The following is a 21,137-nucleotide window of genomic DNA, read 5'->3' on the forward strand; positions in this document are numbered from 1 at the left end:
CCCACGGCATTAAAGCAATCTGCAGAATACTTTCCTGATAATATTTCGCATTTACCTTGCGTCAGGCTCGATTGGAGAGCGCCCATCTGCGGTTACTGCGGCCCAAATCATTACCTGTGGCGGGTGCTGCCTCCTGGTGGCCAATCGATTACTCAAATTCTCATATGAACGATCGGTAAAATAAACCGTATCGTTTTGGGAGTTTACGAATTGTTCAATTTGAAAAATTTTCTCGTCAGAAAACACAAGGTTCGAAAATTTACCGCTTTCGGTCAAGTGAAGCAACTCCTTCGCTCTCTCAGGTCTGACTTGTTGCTTTGGAGTGAGATCATGCGCCTTTTCGATCTTGTAAAGCTTAGGTTAGGTTAGCCTGGTTGGCAATAAGCCACGCATTGACCTTTTGGCCCCTAGCGATACCAGATGGAGACCGAATTGTAAAGCTTAACTTTGAGATCATTTTTCAGTATTCGGTGGATGCTACGGTCAGATATTTTCAGTTTGATTGGCACCTCGTCGGGGATTTCGCTAAGGTCGCTTCCTCGCTTTTTGAACCATTTCACGTGGCGTTGCAGTCTTTTGATGACCATCTCCATGACGTTTCGCGATGCTACCAGTATCATTGTAACGAGTAATGGTGAGATAAACAAAAACTTTATTTACTTTAAGGTACTCAAAGTTGGTTACACTTCGAGTGCCGGACCCTGTAATAACAAGGCCGCAGCCTCTATTGCGAATGCATCCGCTACTTCGGTTCCAGTTTTACCTTTGTTTCCTCGGACCAAATTATCCGAATGCGATTGTGTTTTCTTAACCTAATACAGCTTCTCGATGCACTCAAGGACCAGTGAGGACTTAACCTCACAGAATGACAAAGCCTTGAGTGCCGCCTCACTGTCGCTCAGAATGGCAATTCGCTCATTCCGGAGATACCTATCTAAATGGATTTCTGCACATAGACAGATGACATACACCTCCGTGGTTCTGGGGCCATATGTTGCAGCGCTTAAGCCTTCTGGTGCCCTCGACCCATCTGTATACTAATGCAGGGTACCTTCCTGGAATTTCCTTTCAAATGCTGGTGTAGTTTGCTTTGTCGCCCAGTTCAATTCTGAACTTCTACTCGAATTTGATGGATTTGGTGATACCATCCCTTGGTCTGGACAAGTGGAAGCTGCAGACTCAACTACTCCATGTTCTTAGATGGCATCACTTTACCTTTGCCGAAACCTTTCGAGAACTCCGATCCAGTTATGAAAGCACTTCTCTTCGCACTCTTTGAGTCTGAGTAATTGTAATGATAATCTCTTTTAATTCAAATATTATCCGAAATTACTCGCTGTTTCAAAATCCATATACAATTCTTGGCCGTGAAATATGCGTGATATTTCATAATATTTTCACGACATAGTTGTACTCTGTTCAGTCTGTGAAAAAATGCGCAACATGTTGCCAACATGATGCTGGGAACATTTTTTCAACGCTGTTTAAATTGCATTTGTAATTTAAGATTTAGTGAAAAGTGACAGCTCGTCGAATTTAAAAACTCTGTTCAAATCTAAATTTGGCAAAAATTTAAAAATATGCCTTACATTGCTGAAAATGGGCGAAATTTTTTATTTTGTTTCTTTGCTTATTACTTTATTTTCTAATGTTTTGCTTTTATAGCAGAATGTGTAAATAATAGAAATATCCAAAGCTCAAATATGAGAAATGAGGTGATTTTCATTGTCTCAATCAATAATACCATTTCCGCATTTCTGCACCCACGATACCAGCAACTTCTTCCTACAATGACTTTTTTTTTTTTGTAATTTTAAATTTTTCTTTTTTGCTTCTTTTTATTGGAAGCCAAAAATGTAATCGGCACGAGTAAGGTAAATCAATTTTCAATGCGGCAAAGGAAGTGAAGCAAAAAATCAAATTGAATGTGACTAATAATCAGATTATTGGTTGTCATTCTTGAGGTAAGTGAACTTTTATTTGTGATTGTTTATTTTTAAATGTAAACAATTTTCTTTAACTGCCAAATATGAAAGCGCAAAATCTTTTATATTATTCACTTTGCTTTTTGCCTTCCACTTCAATGCGTGCAGTCACTTTGAAAACCAGAGGCTTCTTTACGTCTTTTTATCGATGCTTTGTCAGCTCACTATTTTCTGCGCCCAAATAGGTGATAATCATCTAATGCGTATTTTCAATTTCGAAAACTGTAAAGCTTCCTCTACTTAATAAGTATTTAACTCTTCAATGAAAAGTCTTCATATTGCATTTCCTAGCAACTGCCTCAATAAATACTCCCCGACTTGTATCAAGGCTAAAACATACATACATATGTACCTATGTATATGTTTACTCAATTACATTTTTTAGTTTTCAAAAAATTATATTATATTATCTCATTACATAATTCTCACAAACTTATAAAGTGGTTTCACTTTTGTTGTTTTAATTCACTTCGTCCTCGTTATTTAATATCTACCTGCGCATCATAGGTATGCACGTAACCAAAGTTGTATGTATTTGTGCATAGTTCTATACCTTAATATTTAAGTTACTTAAGTATGCACAGCTGCAACCTTGGCAACTTCCGTTGATTACTTCGTATTTCACGCAATTAGCAACTTGTTGCACTTTATGCACACCATCGCCATCCCTAAAAATTTACAATACCCCATATACAAATATGTATACAAGCCAGACAGCAGCACGTGCCAGCAAGCAACATGTTGCCGCAACATCATCGGTCTCTCTTTAAGGGAACACAACAATGTTATTAGTTGGTAGTTGAATGTAGATGCGGTTAGACCCCATTATTCACTACTTATGTTGGCCTACCGTTCGAGTGCCTCGTAGTGCTTTGCCCGAAGCAGTTGGTATTTTGCTAACGTAATGCGAATAAAATGTACAATACAAAAAGTGAATATAACAAACAAACAAAAAGTAAAATCACGAAAATATACTCGTACCACGCCACACAAACAACAACATGACTTACTGCCTTCCCCATGCTACTCGTAGTTGTAGTCTGCAATCAAACGCAAGGCATTCATGTTCGTTATTTTATTTAACGGTTTCGCTGCACTCCAACATTCGCAAGTGGGTTTGCTTCGTTTAGTGCAAAGCCTTTGTGCTATTGTTGTCGTTTCATTCCATTGTGGAGTGACGTCGTGTGCGACTTTCGGTCCTTTCAACGCTAGCGTATATAGTAAACAAAAAACGGCGATTAGCAGTTAATCGTTTCTTAATCGAGCGTGAGTGCGTACGCACAATTTCTGTTGTAGCGGCTGTTTCATACATATTTACGAGTATTTACTTAGCAGCAGTCGCGTAGTTAGAAAATCCAAAGCACAACACAGCGGCGCGCAATTTTTCCGTATAAAATTTTACCTGTCTGCAAGTGGCGAAGGACTGACATTTGGTGCATACATACAAATAAAGTGAGTGTTCATTTTGATAAATCGTGTAATTTTTTAGTAAATGTCAATATTTGCGAATTTAATTTATGTGAATATTTGCACAAACCATAGCTTTTTACGCGCATTTGTGTGCATATAAAGAGCATAAAGCTGCACACACAGCACTTGAAACACGTAAAATCATCTTTTGGCTTTCATGTTGTTATTTTGAATCAAAATAAATAAATAACTGCAGAAATGTTTGTAAAAAAGGTCAGTAAAACAAGATTGTGTATAGTTGAATTTGAAAATGAAAATAAAAATGCTTATTTTTCGCTTTCGATTTATTCCAATGTGTGTATGTGTGTGTGCGCGTATGTGTGAACTCATTCATGCGATCTAATGAAGAAAGTTGCAGTTTTTATGGCCAATACTTCCAGATTTAATGTTGTTAGTGACCGTCGCGGCCTAGTTTGTTTGTGCGTGCCATTCAGGTTGTTGATCTTAGACTTGATCACTAATGCGGGTATTAATGCCAAAAAATAGTTGTGCCTAATAGCAGCAGGCTGCGGCAAACCACTAAGTATTTTCTGTCATTAAAAGCTTCTCATAAATTAACAATTGGCATTTAGAAGCGACATAAAATTGCAGAAAGACATCAATAAGCACGCCATTAACTAGAAGCGAAGCTTGGCGTTGCACATCTCAAAGCTGTATACGCCAACTAACTTCTGTTGTTATTATGTTACTGCTCTTAGCTTACTAGCAAATGCTAAGCGACCTTCATAAAATAAATTTAATTGATTATATGATTTTATGCACTCGTAAATGTATCTTGCAGGGACAACAAATTGGCACTGTGCAACAAATTTTTAGTTTAGTACCGATAAATATTCATGCAGACCACAAATGTGTATTCTGCTATGGGCAAGAAAGTATCAGAATGGAGCTTGTAAATTGTCAGATATAATTTTTAACTAATTTTTTAACTAATGTTTAGTCTGTAAGAGAAATCGGTAGACAATAAATAAATAAATAAATATATTGTAGTAAATAAATAAATCTCTTAAATCTCTTCGGAATAAAACTGTTAAATGAAGGGAGCGATATGTAATTGGCAGGTCTCCCCTCCTTATTTTTTTTTTGCGAACATCTACTGCACATATAATTTTCTATGGTGTTAAAATGCAAGTATGCACTACTTTATCGAGATTAGATAAAATTCGTTAATAGCGGCGAGTTAACATTAAAGCGGCCCAACAGCATTACCCCCTCATGAACGAGTATGTTAAAAGCAAACAAACGAAATTTCCTCAAAGTTGGCATAAATTGTTCGACTCTTGCTATTGCAATGATTTTTATCTTTACCTGTATATAAAAGGACCCTACCTAATATTTTTTTTTCCTAAAAGGAGGAGAGGCCAAGTAAGGAATTGCTAAATTCGGTCCAGGCCGAACTGTGTATACTAGGGCGGGTCGATTTAAAAATCGCTCATTGCTCTGTGAAAATCGTATTCTAGGGATCAAAATAAGAAACTTTGCCGAAGGAACCATACCTCTAAAACGAATTCTGATGTCCCCCAATTTGGGTCGAACTTTTAGTGTCTTTTCTATAACTCACTTAAATTAATTTTTTCATTTACATACATATGTTCTGACTAAATAAATTTCTTTTATAACATTATAACATTTGAACGATTTGTAATTTGAGGCGTAAGTCTTTCCACGATGAAATGTCTATGAATACTGAAAAAAATTGTGTATTGAGTTTGACAGTAGTCACGCATGATCTGTCAAAAAACCCCTATTAGAAAAAATACCTCCAAACTGATCACCCTTTACAAAGGTGGCGCAAAATTAAATACCCTATCGGGCGATTCATAATTTTTGTAATAGTGTACTACGTCAGTCATATTTGAACGTTGTGAACTAGACAGCGCCAGTATGTAAACAGCTAAGTAATGGAGCACCTAAAGATTTCCATCACGCAAAATCATTTTTTATTTATTTAATAAAAAATTGTTTCAAAAACACAAATGGATGATTAATTTTACTCCACAATGTACTTTGTAACACTTGACGGACGAACGGTAATTTAGCCTTAACATATAAAAAGTGGTCCACTCATTTTTTTAAATTTTACTTAGGTCGTAATTTTGCTTCATTTATAGCCGAAATATTACGTTGTTTTTTTTTTTTTGAAGATTACCCTTATATGGAAAGTGGGCGTGGTTATTGACCAATTTAGCCCATTTTTAATACCAACCTTCCCCTAATAAAGAGTAATACAGGGTGCGTACGATATTTGAGAACAACTTGAGAGTAAAATTTGGGGAAGTGGGAATCTGTAGGTAAAACGAAGTATTTTTTTGAAAATTTGAAATTTTGTTAACTTGTGAAGCGACCCATGATGACTTGTCAAATTCTATTGAAAAAAGTGCCCGTAAATTTCTCTTCACATTAGATTCAAAAACACACAACGCAGCGATTAGCCTGCAACCGGTAATCAGGTCTACGTTCTAATGCGATCCACAGATTTTCTTTTCGAATTTCATTTACAAAAAATTTCAATTGGAAGAATTATTCGCTTTATTCGAGCTAAATGCTCGCTCTTTGCAGATAACCAGATCTACGCTCTTATGTGACCGACTGTACTTTTTTCGGATTTTTGTAATAAATTTCCAACTCGTCTTCTTGGTAATCCATGCAGGTATGTTCTTATGAAACCGACTGTTTTTTCAGATTTTTGTAAAATTTTTCCCTTCTGGAAGAATTATTCACTTAATTCGAGCTAAATTATTTTCTATGCATTTAATAATTCAATCCGAATCCTATCGCCCCTTCCGCCATATCTCTCACCACAAGTGCCCTTAAAAAACTCCAAAAACAAGATTTTCCATTAACAAGTAGATGTCTGTTGATGAACTCGCATTATATTTGCATATATTTTAAGCCCTATGTGCCACGTAATTAAATATCAAACAAGTTCAAAAAATCCAATTATCCCAAAAATAACACGCATTCTTTCACTAGGATTGACTAATTTTCCATTGGTATGCAAAGACACAAAAGCATTAGCTGGAGAGGCAAAGCAAAGCCAACGCATTACGTAAACCAAATAAGCTAGCAACAAAGAGTGGGTGTACAAGGTGGCGCAAACTGATTTCAATTTGGTTTTTGAATAACTTTTATAATAAATAAAAAATGAAGTTGCGCAATGGAAATCTTATTTTGACCTTTGCGCGTTCCACTACTTGCCGGCACTCCACAAGTGTCAAAAGTATGATTGACTACGACGCCATTTGCAAAAATTATAAATCTTCTAATAGGGTGATTAATTTTACGCCACCTTGTGCATGCGTTTACATCCATTGTTGAGGGCCGCAATGGTATTTCGAGTAGCTCAAGACTTAAGCCTCAAATATTTAGCCAAAAGTGAAAAAGCAAACTTCAAACAGCAGCTGTTGACGATGACGTTGTGCCAAGCAACCTTTTCAGAGCAGCGCGTGCCGCGAAGCGACACCCATCCGCTGTGTTAAAAGCACCACCACCGCCACAACCACTCAACCACTTTGAAGTAAATCAACATTAAAATTTGATAATTTAAATTAATTGTTAACGATCGTTGTTTCTCTGCTTGATGCGGCTGTTTGCGGTTTAATTTCGTAATTATGCCAGTTCTAGCACTTATTTACTCTACCTACACACACACTACATATGTACATACATATAAACCCAACGAACATTTAGGCTTGTTTTACATAAATTCCAGCACGATTTGAAATCGAAGTGCTTTCTGAAGTGTCAAGCGTTTGAAGATGATTTCAAATTGATTTGCAAACTTGAGGGCCACTTTTTTGCCATTTAAACTTTACTTCATATAAAGGTTGTCAAAAAAGTCTTGCGGTATTTCCGTAAGCTTGTCTTTGCAAGCGCGTAGTTCTAGTTGTATTCGTCGCATCGGTTCACGCTAGAGCTTTTTGGAAAGCTCTTTTCATTGTTGTTTGCTTTTAGTCGTTCGTGAGTTATAGCGTCGCAAACATGGAGGAAAATAAAGAGAAAATACGGCATATTTTACAGTACTACTACAATAAAGGCAAAAATGCATCTCATGCTGCCAATAAAATTTGTGCAGTTTATGGACCCGATACAGTTTCCATTTCCACCGCACAACGATGGTTTCAACGTTTTCGTTCTGATGCAGAGGTGATCGAAGATGCGCCACGGTCCGGAAGGCCTGTCGTCGAAAATTGCGATAAAATCGCTGAATTGATCGAAAAAGACCGGTATAGTAGCAGCCGTAGCATCGGCCAAGAGCTGGGCATGAGTCATCAAACCGTTATAAACCATTTGAAGAAGCTTGAATTCAAAAAGAAGCTCGATGTATGGGTGCCGCACGACTTGACGCAAAAAAACATTTTTGCCCGTATGGATGCATGCGAATCGCTTCTGAATCGCAACAAAATCGACCCGTTTTTGAAGCGGATGGTGACTGGCGATGAAAAGTGGGTCACTTACGACAACGTGAAGCGCAAACGGTCGTGGTCGAAAAGTGGTGAAGCTGCCCAGACGGTGGCCAAGCCTGGATTGACGGCCAGGAAGGTTCTTCTGTGTGTTTGGTGGGATTGGCAGGGAATCATCCACTATGAACTGCTCCCCTATGGTCAAACGCTCAATTCGGACCTGTACTGCCAACAACTGGACCGCTTGAATGCAGCACTCATGCAGAAGAGGCCATCTTTGATCAACAGAGGCCGAATTGTCTTCCATCAGGACAACGCCAGGCCACACACATCTTTGGTGACGCGCCAGAAGCTCCGGGAGCTCGGATGGGAGGTTCTTTTGCATCCACCGTATAGTCCGGATCTCGCACCAAGTGATTACCACCTATTTCTGTCCATGGCGAACGAGCTTGGTAGTCGGAAGTTGTCCACAAGAGAGTCCTGTAAAAATTGGCTCTCCGAGTTTTTTGACAATAGGGAAGCGAGCTTCTATAAGAGGGGCATTATGAAGTTGGCATCTCGTTGGGAACTCGTCATCGAACAAAACGGCGCATATTTGACTTAAATCGCATTATTATAACCAATTTTATGAACAATTGAAAATTCAATAAAAATACCGCAAGACTTTTTTGACAACCTATATTTTTTATTGCATATTTTAAGGGCTCGAAGCCGACTTAACATTAAACAAAATAATTGTTGATATTTATTTATCCTTATTACGACCTCAATTAGAATTCATCTGCAGGAACTCTTGGCATGCCTTGGACGACTTGATTTGTGCTTACAAAAAAAATGAAATATTTATTTATTTATTTAATGCCATTAAAACCGTTTAAACCATTTATTAACCCGTCGTCCATCGGGTGGTGCAAAGAAACCCCCTTATTTTCAAAAAAAGTTGATATTTTATCTTCTACGACGAATTAACTTACGGGCCAGTATACAGCTTCAAGTCATGCTATGCTTAACATATTCTGTTATGTAACAGCACCATGTAACAGTTGCGACGGTTTATGTTACATCGCTCCTTCGTTACTTACTATTGTTTTGGCAACAAGAGGCTCGCATTTTGCGGTCGCCGTAGCCGAATGGGTTGGTGCATGACTACCATTCGGAACTCACAGAGAGAACGTTGGTTCGAATCTCGGTGAAACACCAAAATTAAGAAAAACATTTTTCTAATAGCGGTCGCCCCTCGGCAGGCAATGGCAAACCTCCAAGTGTATTTCTGCCATGAAAAAGATCCTCATAAAAATATATCTGCCGTTCGGAGTCGGCTTGAAACTGTCGGTCCCTCCATTTGTGGAACAACATTAAGACGCACGCCACAAATAGGAGGAGGGGCACAGCCAAACACCAAGAAAGGATGTACCCGCCAATTATATATCTATACTTAATATTATAAAGAGGAAAACTTTGTTTGTTTGTTTGTTTGTTTGTAACGAATAGGCTCAAAAACTACTAAACCGATTTTAAAAATTCTTTCACCATTAGAAAACTACATTATCCAAGAGTAATATGGATTACATTTTATTTTGGAAAAAAATAGGGTTCCGTAAGATATTTGGATTTTTCGGACACAAACTGAAAAAAATCTTATATATAAAATAAAGTCAACTTTTTGTGTGTGTTCGCTTACCGGTCTGCACCGAATTAAACCAAACTTACACACATTGTTAAGAAGGTATTGAAGATGGTTTCCGTATAATTTGGATACCTATTGGTGGATAGGGCTCGAGATATAGGTCAAAACGTGGACCCGGGTAACCTTCGGATGTGTATGTACAATATGGGTATCAAATTGAAGCTGTTGGTGAATGCTTTAGTACAGAGTATTTTTCATGCCGCTCCGTGACTGGGGTCTCGAGATATAGGTCAAAACGTGGACCCGGGTAACCTTTGGTTGTGTATGTACAATATGGGTATCAAATGAAAGCTGTTGATAAGTGCTTTAATACGGGGTAATTTTCTTACCTATTGATGACTAGGGTCTCGAAATATATGCCAAAACGTGGACCCGCCGTGTCTTTGCACCGAATTAAACCAAACTTACACACATTGTTAAGTAAGTATTGAAAATGGGTTTCGTAAAGTTTGGTTGTAATTCGGAGCACTGGCAACGGGTACAGCGTTCTTTTGAACCAGCCATAATGTCGCTTACTTTTTTATCGCTTGGGGCGGAACTGAACTGTCAAATTGACAGTGTGAGTTACAATGGGTCTATATTTCTTTCTGATTTGGATGCCAAAAGGAAAAAACGTAAGTGCAACATGTAAAAATTGTTTGTGAATTTTTTTGGAGTGGATTTTGGAACAGTGAATAATTTCTTACGAAATTTGAGAATTTAATGTGAAATTCGAATGAAATTATGTGTTCGTGGAAAAAAAATTTTTTTCGTTTTTTTTTGAAAAATATAAATGGATAATGGTTAAAAAAGCTCCAATGCTTAATAAAACATATAAATTGAAACGAAAAATTGATGGATGATCGGGAAAAAAGACGATTGTTTATTCATATGCGTTGATTTGAAATTTAAAAACAATCTTCTTTTTTCCTGATTTTCAATTTATATTTTATATTTACTCAAAAACAAATAGAAAAACAAAAAATATTGTTTATGCCAAAGCGCTTGAATAAAGAATAAAGAAATAAATAATATATTATGAAAATCATATATTTTCTGTTCTAAACCATATCTATTCTATTTTAGTCGGGGGTTTGCTAGTAATATATAGAAGAAGAAAACGATGACGATTTAATTGATGGCATCGATGGGGGCAATGGTATGAAGAATAATAAACAATTGAATATATTTCATAGAAAGTGGCAGGAAAGCATTGCACACTAAGTTTAGTTCAGCACAAGTTCTAGACATGGGAGCTCAAGTGTATTGAAATTGAAATTTGAAAAGTCGCGGCAAGAAGCACCGAGAGATTTGGTAACTCCCAAAACACTCAGGCTAAAAAGTCCATTGTACTTAAAGCTCTGGTAATTGAAAGAGTAGATAGTCAAGGTGGCAAGGAGAGAAGTAAAAGAAGGAAAAAGAATAGGATAGAATAGAGAAACAGATGCAGTGAGACCTGTGTGTAGCTAGAGATTACGGGCTTCAATTTGCGGCATCAAAAAGTCATTTATCATAGCGCGATAACGTTCACCATTCACTGTTACATTGGCGCCAGTCTCGATACTGCAGAAATATGGGTCGATTATAGACCTGTGCGAATTTTTCAGATTCTTTGGAATCTGAAAATGTGAAGCTCCGTCTTCGTGCCAGAAACTAGGGTAACTGCGGGTATTGTGGTATAGGCGGGTAATGTGGTATAGCAGCTTTATTCGAAAACAAAAGTCGTGGAAATAACGGGACCAAGTTAGATATTTCGGCATTCTCAGAATCTTAAGAACGCGTGATTTGATTTGTGTTTTGCAAGGCATACAATGAGTCAGTTGTAAAAAAATCGCGTGGTCGTGTGGTTGACATTTTTTTGTGCTCAGTGGAAAATTTCTGGCAAATTAAAATCCTGTGCTTTAAACTGCATTTATCCATCGGGAAGTAATAAGTGAGTTTAATACTAGTGAAGCATATAAGCAATATTTTTGTATATTTGGTCGATATTTAATTATTCAAAATTAATTTGTGGCTATTGTGGTATAGGTAAAGGCGGCTAAAGTGGTATAGTGTACCATATACCCCTCTCGATCAAAAAAATGCCGAGGAAAGGTGAAATACGAAAATGGGAAGCAGAGGATATGAAAAAAAGCTGTCCAAGCAGTTAGAAAAGGTGAAATGGGTATTCTCTTGGCTTCCAATACATTTAGTGTCCCCCATTCCACTCTGCAGCGCATTTCAAGAAGCGCGAAATCCATCGAGGATCTGTTGACAACTAAACTTGGCCGGGCTCCGATTTTAACAGCGGAAATTGAAAATGACTTAGTTAAATATTTACTAGAAATGGAGTCAAGGTACTGGGGACTAACACGCGCAGACGTGCGGTCATTGTGTTATCAAATTGCCACAAGAAACAACATTCCCAATAAGTTCTCCGTTATTAAAGAGTGCACTGGCAAGGATTGGCTAAAAGGCTTCTGTAACCGACACCGAAATGTTCTGAGTTTTCGAAAGCCAACTGGAACAAGCGTCGACCGTGCACGTGGTTTTTCTCGAGAAAATGTTGATTTTCAAATTGCAAAACATAATTTTCCGCCTTCTCGTATCTGGAACGTTGACGAAACCGGAATATCAGTAGTTCCTTCGCAACAGGCACAAATAATCGCTCGGAAAGGAAAAAAACAGATTGGAACAATGACTTCAGCTGAGCGAGGATCGCTTGTTACAGTCATCACTTGCATGAGCGCAGGAGGTGGTTTCGTACCACCATTTTTCATCTTTCCACGAAAAAACCATAACCCTCTTCTAATGAAAGACGCTCCCCCTGGCTCAAGCTCGGCGTGCCATTTGTCTGGATGGGTTCAGATTCCCATCTTCACGAAATGGTTCAGGCATTTTTTAAGCGTAACGAAACCATCTCCGTCTGAACCTCTGCTTCTTATATTAGATGGGCATTATAGCCACACACGCAATATAGAAGTTATTGATCTAGCTCGCGAACACAATGTGACTATACTTTCTTTGTGCCCCATTCAACACACAAACTTCAACCGTTGGATCAGGCTTTTATAGGACCTTTTAAGAAATACTATAATGACGAAATAAGACGATTTATGCGTGAACAGAAAAGTTACACATTTTGATATCACAGGACTATTTACTAAGGCTTATTTGAGGGTTCAAACTGGACAAATTGCAATAAATGGTTTTAAATCCACGGGAATTTATCCGTTTGATAAACATATTTTCACAGATGCAGATTTTATAGCTGGGAACTCATCATCATCAGGTACAATTCAGTTTTAAATATAAAAAATCTTGCTAGATATATTGTCTTCTCAGAGGATCCAGTTGAAACTATAAATTCAACGACAGAAGAAACCCCAAGCGCATCAGCCATGGAAATTGAGCCTGAAATTCGTAAGTTTCGAAATAAAATCTATGGAAATTTTAGGAACGCTATTTAATTTGTTTATAGAAGCAAGCACAAGCCGAAGACTCGTTACTTCCTGGGAAATATCTCCACCACCAAAGCTACGAGATCCACCACCTAATCGGAAAGGCCGGAAAACAAAGGCAACTGTTTTAACAACTTCGCCTTATAAGTGTAATTTGTTACAGAGCATTGAAAGCATTAACATTAAGCCATCCCCAAAACCCTCTAATAAAAAAAATATTTCTACCAAATCGTTTGTTGACTCGCATTCAAGTGACAGTGAAGAGGAGTTTCCAGATGTTCCACCAACAAAAGAATCGTCTTGCAACTACTGTGTGCAGGATGGGCAGGATATAATAATGAAGCCTTGGACCTCTTGTCTGCAATGCGAACAAATTTGGGCCCACGAAAAGTGTATTCCCAATCGAAGTGCTATTTTTCTTTGCGATTCTTGTAAGTAATATTGTAAGTAATACTCTTACAAGTGCTATGAATTTTATTGTTGCGTTTTTTGTCAATTGAAGCTTAAAATATTTTTGTTCAATATGTTTTAATTCAGTTCATATTCCTTTTTTAAATGGTTCGCAATAAAATTTTAGTTATCAATCAAAAGTAACTGACTTATTATTAAAAGCATCATATGCGGGTAATGTGGTATACTATACCACATTACCAGAATAAGGTATACCACATTACCCGCCAATTTCTTCAAGGGCTTGTTTCCGTCTTTTGCAGTACTTTCTTAAATATTTCTGAAACTCGCGGCTCTAAGGCTTTTGAAGCTAGGTTTATTTGAACTTAATAACGGTAGCATATTATTGATAAATTTTCATTCAAATCAAATAAAATTTAACGATTTTATAGACGAAAATAAAATGGGTATACCACAATACCCGCAGTTACTCTATATTTATGGAGCCTGCACATTCTTTTCATTGCTTCCTTTTGTGTCTTAAGACCCAAGCAGGGCAAATCAAGCATAGCATTTAGGGCATCGCCGAAGGTTGTACTCATGGCAGCCAACATGCCTAAACATTCTCTTCTTTGCAGTCAGAGGCATAAGTGATGATTGGTCTGAAAAGTGTTGTGTATATTCACCAGACCACAGCAGCCTGCAAACCCCAAGTTTTGCGAAAGGCTCTACTGCATTGTTGAAAATCCTTAATGCACGAACGAAACATGTGTTCACCAAGTCAGATTCTTATCCAAAAGCTCAAGTGTAGTAAGGCTAATTAGTTGGCAACAACAATAGTAAGAGAGTAGTGGTAGATAAAAATTTAGTGGGCGGATTTTTCAACTCGCTCAAAGCGGTTAGATAGAATTTTAGTGTAAGGCCTCCAAACGAACGCTGCATACTTCAGTCTTGACTTAACCAAAGCATAATACAGAGATTAAAGTGTGTAGGGGTTCATAACGCCTGACAGTTTCGACGGATAAGAGCTAACATAAATTATGAGCGCAAAAGAATATAATCGACAGGACTATTATATTATGTGTCAGCTCGGAACCAAATACAGTGCCAAGGCTCTTGATTTGGGTCACAGATTGTAAGTCAGGGCCCTCAATACTATAAAAAGTAAGCAAAGTGTTGATACGCCCACTATAAGAGACATGAAAGGATTTATAGATATTAGGTTAGATTGAACCGGTTGGCCACTGTGGGACCCACTGATTTCCACAGATCTAAGATCTTCCAATTCATTAAAGGATTGTCTAACTAAAACGCAAAATCTAGGACTAAATACAGCAGGGCAATGACACAAAAGGTTCGAGGACGCCTCTTCCTGCAAAAGTCATGTGTTTGCACACTCATCCTCTGGATGTGCCTGCCAGCAGGGTCCCGTTGCAACTGAAATCAGTGTGCTAATTCTACTTCGGCCTAGCAGAGACTCTGCTTTTAGCATTGAGAGTCGGTCACCATTATCGCGCGATTTTGCAGGAGGTTTCATCCCGCCATCTTTCATTCGCTGCTCTCACAATTTCCTCAAGTAAGTAGCTTACAGGTTTGTAAGGGTATGCCCATGTCATTGCCTAAGTATTCTATTTAGTGCCGAGTCCCACTAGTTCATCGGCTCTGCAGTTACCCACGATGTCACAATGGCCAGGAACCCATGTCACTTTTAGATATCACCAAGAGATGTGCGGCATTTCGTGGTTAACTTAGCAGCTGTCGGCTGCTTTGTGAAGGATTTTATCGCCGCCTGGCTTTCAGTGAAAATGTCGATATTATCTCCAGGTATCGCATCCCACTGCACCAGTGTCGCGGCTTTCATTATTGCCATCAGTTTAGCCTAAAAGACACTGCAGGAAGTCGAAAACTGAAGGAGATGCCCAGATGCTTGGAATATACACCTCCACCCACCCTGCTCTTGAGATTTGATTCATCTGTGTATACAGGGATGGACTCGCCCTGTCTTACATCGTCCCGTTCCCACTCTTCCCACGAGGGTAAGAGAGTCGTGAACGTTGTAATGGCAAGCATAAGCGGGACTGTATAGTCCACCTGTTCGGGAAGTCCCAACGTGCCATCCATGATTTTATCGTGGTCACAGTCCGTGATCTTATATATTGATATTAAGTGTCAACTGATTTTTGCAGCACCATTCCATTATTCAGTTTATATCCCATTGCAGTTTGGCTGAGTCGCATAAATCTGTGATGGTTACAAATATTTTAAGGTCATTGATGAAAAGAACAAAACATAGGTGCCCGAGGATGTTGCCTTGGGGACACCTGAGGATGCAATGAATGGTGTTGAACTGCGTTGTCAACAGCTACAAAGCAACGCCTATCGGTTAAGTAGGATTTAACCCAGGACAAGAATGTTGAAAAAAACCAAAAGAGGCCAATTGCAGCAGAAGCAAACGATACGAATACTTTGTTAAAAGCTTTCGAGAAGTCAGTGCAGATAGTAAAATTGTAGAAAAAATAGAAAATTATTCAAAAACAAAATTGATGATTCATTTTGCACTACTCGAATCAGTGTGGCTGCTTCTTAGATGCTGCCCAATAGATTTAGAAAAGCTGCTATTTTTTATTAAGCCAAACCTTTTACAACCCCTAACCCGCATTCAAGTCGCCGCACCACAATATTTTTCGCAAATTCCTTTGACAACACAGACACATACATACATACATAGGTACATATCTGTATGATACATTGTAAGCGCACTAAGAGCAAAATTAAATTCCAGCTAAACCAAAGAATTTTTAGTTGCTTTTATTTCTTTTGGCACACGTGTGTAGGTGCATATTGTCGGTGGATGTACTCATATGTGTGTGTGTGTGTAAATTAAATTGCTCCAACAATAGAAAATATTGTAATGAAATGGCAAAACCGCGAAAGCCGATAAAATGCAGTGACAACAATTGTGCATCAAGTGCTCTGCATACAACATACAACAAAGTATAAATATGTCTACACAAAATAATAAAAAATGCACTAAAAATAGCAATAAAAGGATTAACAAAAAACGTATGCGTATTTTGCGGTTACACATACATACACACCAATACTAACAACATCGCTTCCCCCACCAAAGCAACCACGCAACAATATCAAACAATGTACATACAGTTTGTCTCATAAATATTTTCATGGGAAAAGGTTTGGCAAAAAAAAATGTTTGAAGTGGATGTCGAAAGTAATACAGATATTTATTTATTTTATTTTTCCGCCATTTATGAAAAAGCGAGAACTATTTATTTAAAGTAAATTGAAAAAAATGCAATGAAAAACGTTATTATTATACTGCACTGCTTGAAAATACTTTTTACAATTCAACAAAATAAAGGATAAAAGAAATACTTACGGAAATAGGTAGGTGAAATGGTTGACTTGCCAGTCTGGCATTCCCCAAGTAGCACTAAAGCGCCGTTTTATTACCATTATGAAGCCTCCAACAGGTTGATATCTACAGCCAGCCAGAGCTGTTGATGTCATCATCATGTTGTTGTGTTGTAGCAGCATAAACATTCCCCGTACTTACATACTCCCCGCTGCTGGAATGACAGTCCTTGGCCGGATATAAATCCGGGTCGTTTCAGTAACGTAGAACCGACTGTCGTGGAAACTATGTCATCATCATCATCGGTTCCTGTTTCTCTCACTGGAGCATAGGGCCTCAGAAAACACCTCCATCTAATTATATTTTTTGCTAGAAGCTTGATTTCATTCCAAGTTTTTACTGACGCTTCAACCTCCTTCTGGACAGTTCTCCTCCAAGATATTTTTAGGCGGCCAACCTTGTGACCACTTTGTGGATTCCAATCCAGTGCTTGACGACAGATTTCATTTACGTCCTTGCGAAGAGTATGCCCAATCCACCTCCACTTTCGCAGTTTTATCATGTGAGCTACCGGCTGGATTTTGCACCTCTCATATATGTAGATCGTCGTTACTTATGGTGTTGGACCACCAGATCTTCAATGTCTTGCGTAAATAACTGTTCACACAGCTTTCAATTTTGTTTTCGATCCAATTATTTGTGAGCCAGGTTTCCGATCCATATAAGAGTACTGATAGTACATTTGTCTTAAAGATCCGTAATTCTAAGGATCCGTACGCTGAGGATGCTCGAGGCCAGATAGCTCGGAGCTGTGTATATGCTCCGTTCGCTTTATTTATTCTGGCCATAAGATCTAGTTTCGCACTGTTTCCAGCGGCAATAATACTACTCAAGTAGAAAAAGATGTCAACGTTCTCAATTTGATCACCATTTAAGACGAACGGGCAGCTGCTAGTGTATCGGATCGAATTTTCATGGCTGAGCTGTTGATGTAATGGAGAAGGTTGAAGAATGGAGCACCCAGTTACTTTAATCGTCTAGCTGCCAAACCCAGACATTTACAGTGAAAATGCTCAATAGTCTCCTTCTCTGAGAGGTCTCCACAGCTTCTGCAATGGGGGTTAAATGGTAAACCTAGCTTTTCCGTGTGTGTGCCGTTCGTCCAGTGACCGGTAAATACAGCTACGAGCTTGGAATTTGAATGACGTGGATTCCCCAAGACTTTCTTAGTCTTCCGTATATTGTACTGGGGCCAAAGGGTTTTTGAAATAGCGCATGAAGAAGTGGAGCGGTTCCCCTTTAATAACTGTCAGGGGGGTGCCGATGACCGAGTAGGAGGGCCCTGAGACCAATTCAGTCCCCTTCCTGGCAAGTTCATCTGCAATTTCATTTCCCTCTATGGAGCCGTCAAGGAAGACAGAGGTGTAAGCTTCGGTGCAGATTTTTCCCTATTTGGAAAGATTGCCCTAGGACGACCCTCAAACTCCAGTTTGCGGATCCAGAGATCTTTCCGAAGTTTAGATAAATACGCTGTTAACTGCCCAAATATGATACCATGTCCCTTGAGAGATTGGCTCCAGGGTCAACCTCCTTTAATCTGATTGCACTTTGAGATGTGATGGAAAGAACGTAAAAGTCGATGGGAAGTAAGTGCAAAACTACATTCAAGGCAGCACTTGGGCAAGTTTTGAGTCCCCATTTTTTGCAGAATATAGACTTGCAGACTATACTGGCCTTCTTTATCCGATTTTCAATGTGTAGTCAAGTCTCATTCCAAGATACCTAAAAACGTGGTTGTTTAATTTGGGAAGTCAATTCGATGCGAAATGTAAATTAGAGCACAAAAAAGTCGTTTGTCCTCTCTCACAGGACACAATGCGCGAGGAATGCATGCTGTGAGACTTGGGTTCACCTCGAGTCCTTTCTGTGCTGGATGTATGGAGGATGAGGTGGAATCATCTCAGCACCTTCTCCTTAGCTGCCCTGCCCTGGCGGGGCTAAGATTCAGGCATCTTGGCTCTTACTTCTTTGCCACGCCTGCTGATATAGCTGGCACTGACATTAAAAATCTGATGAGTTTCATCAGCAGCATTAAGCGGTTGACGCAAACATAGTCATCGTTCATAATCCGCACACTCCTAACCTTCCCATCACCACCTCTCCCCACTTTCTCCCTGCATCTCATCGGTCCTTCCCCTCTCCTCACTTCCTTGACAATGGTATCACAAAGGACGAATCTTTCTTCGTCCAAGTGTGCTCACTCCCTGGGCAACCATACCAACCTAACCTAACCTATGTTAGTTTACGATAGTAAGACGTTTTTCTTGCATTTCTTGATGAAAATTTGAGTGTTAATATATGTAATTCTTCGGACAGCTTTGTGACCCACTTACATATCTTGGCGGTTTTCGAAATCAGCGGCTAACATTCTAAAGCTGCACTGTGATTTTTCGTCAATTTCATCTGTTTCTCTATTGACCTTTCCATCCTTGGTGTGAGCTTTTTTGGCCTGCCACTGGACTGTTTTGACTCTTATAATAAGCCAATTGTATACTATTTTCATGCGTACGATAACCACGGCATCAAAGGAAAAACTTTTTCTTATTGATTCGATGTAATGAACAGTAGGAAGAATTTATAACCCATCAACTCCAAATGCAACAGCAACCAAAAATATACAAAAAAAACATAGTATACCATTACTGGTTGCCCCTCGGCAGGCGACCAGCAAACCTCTGAGTGTATTTCTGTCATGAAAAAGCTTCTCTTAAAAGACTATTTGCCGTTCGGAGTCGGAGTAAATTTCTGGTGTTTGTTTATGATTCGTCGACTTGTTTAAACGATTTTGAGATAACACAAAATATGAAACTATTTTTGTACAGCATCAAATAAAAGGCGTTAGCAAAGTCTTCTCTTCCAAAAAAAAAAAGAATTTTTAGGTAATACTCCAGTAATACCAATCTATTAAGAAAATCATACTCTACAATTTTTTAATATTAAATTGTGAAAATAGTTATGGGACATACTGTACTCAAGTCTCCATGTAACTTGTACACGTGTTGCGCTCATGTTTGCGACGTTTTTGATGGTTTTCTATGCTCTACTGTGTCGCTCGCTCATGTTAGCGGTTTGGCCGGTGTTTCTGGCCTTTCTTATTACATGTCATTATATGCCAGTTTGTACGCACATTCACACGAACATTTACACGTATAATAACAAAACAACTGCCTTATTTCCCATGACCTTTGATAGCAACATATGCGCGCATACAGACATACATACACACATACATATGCTGCCTTAGTTATATCGCATGAAATCTAGCGCGCCCACATACACTTTTCGATGTGTATGTACTTATACATATGTATGTCCATTCCTTAAGTACACACTTGCTTTCATACAACATACAAAAATAAATATAATAAATAAAAGAATGCCAGAACTATCAATATCGATAACTATGCTTTGTCAGCTGAGAATGGCAAACTGTGTTGACATTTCTGTCCAGTAAGGTTTGGCAAGTCATCATGAATCGTTTAACGCCAGAACAACGTTTGCAAGTTGTGGAAATTTACTTTTGAAAAACAAAAAATCTATTCGCGAAGTTCGTAGAACACTGACGGCATCGAGGGTTATTATTTGGGTCGAAATGAGGAAGGACCTGCCTTTACGGGGAATCGAGCCGTGCTGACTGAATTTTTGTTTCCAAAATTATTCAGCTAAACATCGACGACGTTTGGTTCCAATAAGACCTCGCAACTTGCCATACAGGGCGAGTTATGTAAAGGTACATATACATATTTATGTAAGTACGTAAAAACACCTCAGTTAATGTTTAAGCAAACGAGAAATAGATGTTAGTTATAATGTTAATGTTAATGTTAATGTTAATGTTAATGTTAATGTTAATGTTAATGTTAATGTTAATGTTAATGTTAAAGCAACACTCATTTAATTGAAATACGAGTATGTATGTTGGGGAACTAAGTTAAACGGTTTAACTAACAGCAAATCAGTATTCTCCTTTAAAGTATTGTTGGGTTGCGGTAGCACAATGTACTATTTTTAGGTAATAAGATTTTAATTTCTATGTTCAGAGTTTGATACAGTTGATTAAAGGCTTCATTTGTATTAAACTACCCGCTGTTATAATTTTGTTATTTAACTCGTGCTTAACAATCGATTTATTGCAATATTGAAGCCACTATTGACGCCATACGGCCAGAGTTATTGGAGAAAGTAGACAAAAATTGGACTGATTGCTTGGACCATGTAACTCGTAGTCGCGGAAGACAAATGTATTGTCGGCTTTGATATTTGAAAAATAAATGCCATGAAATTATCAACCGATTATAATAAAAAAAGAGGTTGTGTGTAAAGTCGGTTTACTGACGATAGTTTAAC

General features: G+C 38.4%; 1 protein-coding gene across 5 annotated transcripts in view; it reads left to right on the forward strand.

Annotated features, from left to right (window-relative positions):
• Positions 1-21,137, forward strand: part of LOC128865353 (ras-related and estrogen-regulated growth inhibitor-like protein) — a 70,713-nt gene that overhangs the window by 18,819 nt on the left and 30,757 nt on the right. The window contains exon 1 of one of the 5 annotated variants that reach the window (XM_054105598.1): positions 2,911-3,437. The exons of 3 other annotated variants lie outside the window; for them this stretch is intronic. The gene's annotated coding sequence lies outside the window, so the exon portion shown is untranslated. Of the gene's footprint in view, positions 1-2,910; positions 3,438-3,611; positions 3,669-21,137 lie in introns of those variants that run through there. One more of the 5 variants, XM_054105599.1, reaches the window with a different exon arrangement.

This window comes from Anastrepha ludens, chromosome 5, assembly GCF_028408465.1.
Source record: "Anastrepha ludens isolate Willacy chromosome 5, idAnaLude1.1, whole genome shotgun sequence".
NCBI lineage: Eukaryota > Metazoa > Arthropoda > Insecta > Diptera > Tephritidae > Anastrepha > Anastrepha ludens.